Source organism: Grammomys surdaster, unplaced genomic scaffold (assembly GCF_004785775.1).
Source record: "Grammomys surdaster isolate TR1022 unplaced genomic scaffold, NIH_TR_1.0 129, whole genome shotgun sequence".
Taxonomy (NCBI): Eukaryota; Metazoa; Chordata; class Mammalia; order Rodentia; family Muridae; genus Grammomys; species Grammomys surdaster.
The window spans coordinates 19,316,040-19,318,301 of NW_021604587.1; the positions used below are offsets into that span (position 1 = coordinate 19,316,040).

Consider the following 2,262-nt stretch of genomic DNA (forward strand, 5'->3'; position numbering starts at 1 on the left):
AGAGAGAGAGAGAGAGAGAGAGAGAGAGAGAGAGAGAGAGAGAGAGACAGATATACAGAGAGAAAGAAAGTAAGTTAGTTCTTGGGCTGGTGAGATGGCTCAGTGGGGAAAAAGTACTTGCTGCCAAGCCCGATGACCCAGGTTCCATCCCCAGAGCCCACATAGTTGAAGGAGACTACTGACTCCTGCAAGTCGTCCTCTGACCTCCCCATGTGTGCAGAAAGATGTACACCACCTCCCATATACAGATACCAAGTATATAAATTTTAAACAATTGTTTCTCTACCAATTTTGACTCAATTCGAGTTCTATAAACATAACCTAGCAAGAAAGGGACAGCTATACGAAGGCCTAAAGTCACCTTTCCTACTACCCCTCTGCTCAATCAGACAACTGGAATGGCCACTGTGGCTCACAAAGAGACGGGTTTAGAAGTTTTGCGCCCAACAGGAAAGTTCCCTTATGCTCCAGACTTGGAGCAACTAGCAAATGCATGCCTTACATGAATGAGGCAGGAAATGTTTTTATTTGATCTGGCCCGCAACTATTTCTAAAAATAGCGGCTCATATTCCCTGTACTTGAGCTTCTGTAAGTGGCACTTGAGGAACACGCATTCTCTGCTGGTTGCTACTCATTCAAATATGTTGGCAGTGAATGGTCGAGGCAGTGAATAAGGCAGACTCAGCCCAGCATTCTGTGCTGTGGGTTATCATCTTGCAGAGTCCTGGAGCACCCGGCCTTATCAGGGGCCTATACCTCCTGCTCAGAATATCTCACCTGCTGAGCACCTGATAGTAGGTGACAGGGAGCATTGTGACTTCTGCTTAGGATTAAGCCATAATTAGGGAATAAAAACACAAGAGCTGGCAAGATGGCTCAGTGAGTTAAGTTGTTTGACGACCTGAGGCCAACAATCCCAGTGACATGTGTAGTAGGGGAAGAGAACTGGTTTCTTGAAGTTGGCCTTTGACCTCCACATATACACACAAAAGAAATAAATATGATTTTTTAAAAATGCTCAAGCCAGATGAGTGGTCCATACATTTGATCCCAGCACCCAGGAGGTAGGAACAGGTAGATCTATGTGAATTTGAGGCTAGACGGATCTGTATAGCAAGTTCTGGGCTACATGGTAAGACTCTGTCTCCAAAGAAAAAGAGAGATGGAGGACAGAGGTGGAGAGGGGAGAGAATGAGAGGGAGGAAAGGGGAGGGGAGGGGAGGAAGAAGGAAAAGAGGGGAGGAGGAGATAGAAAAAGAGAAGATAGGAGAAGGGGAGGAAGGAAGAACACAGGATATTGTGGTGGTTTGATGAGAACGAACACCCCCCACCCCCATCTTCCATGCCATAAGGTCATCTATTTGAATATGTGGTCCCCAGTCGGTGGAACAGTTTGGAAAGAATTAGGAGCTGTGGCTTTGTTGGAGGAGGTGCGTCACTGGGTGTGGGCTCTGCCTTCTGCTTGTGGATCAAGATGTAAGCTCTTAGCTACTGCTCCAGCACCATGCCTGCCTCCCTGCTGCCATGCTCCCCGCCATGATGGTCATGAACTCAAGTGTCAAATAAACTCTGTCTTCTATAAATTGCATCTGTCATGGTCTCTTATATCAGTAGAAAATTAACTAAGATAGACACCAGTTAAGCTTGAATTTTACAAATAGCATTTCATATTAAGTGTCCAGCAAAATACTCAACTGGCTAGTGAAGAAGTGAAGCAAGAAGTCTGAGAGACAGAGAGAGAGAGAGAGAGAGAGAGAGAGAGAGAGAGAGAGAGAGAGAGAGAACCTGGGGGCCTCCTGCAGCTTCCTCTACGTCTCGTCACTGCAGACTACATGTCTACTGTTCGGCTGTGGCCATTGCTCCTGTCCACAAGGAACCTCTCAGGACACCCTTTACCTCTTTGGGAGCCACCTGGCTCACTTACTCTGGCTCTACTCTCAAGACTCCTCCTTTGGAAATGCCTCTCAGAAATTAGGATGGGTGACAGATGGCAGGCAAGAGATTCAATCAATGTAAGAGTCCAGAAAGGGAAGGGAGGCAGGAGAATATGATAAAGGAAGTGGTGCCGCAGGCCTTGGTTTACTAGAAACACCTGTAGGCCAAGGGCACCCTCTCTTCCCTAAGAAGGCAGCCTGGAGCCAGCTAGAACAGACACCACAGGTTCAAGTGCATTTCAGAGTTCCAGAAGGTAATAACCTATGACTCATGCCATTAACACACACACACACACACACACACACACACACACACACACACACACA

At 46.9% G+C, this 2,262-nt stretch overlaps 1 protein-coding gene across 1 annotated transcript in view; it reads right to left on the bottom strand.

The window, feature by feature from the left end:
- The window catches only part of Mertk (MER proto-oncogene, tyrosine kinase), a 105,846-nt gene that overhangs the window by 77,626 nt on the left and 25,958 nt on the right, over positions 1 to 2,262 (bottom strand). The gene's annotated exons all lie outside the window — the stretch shown is intronic.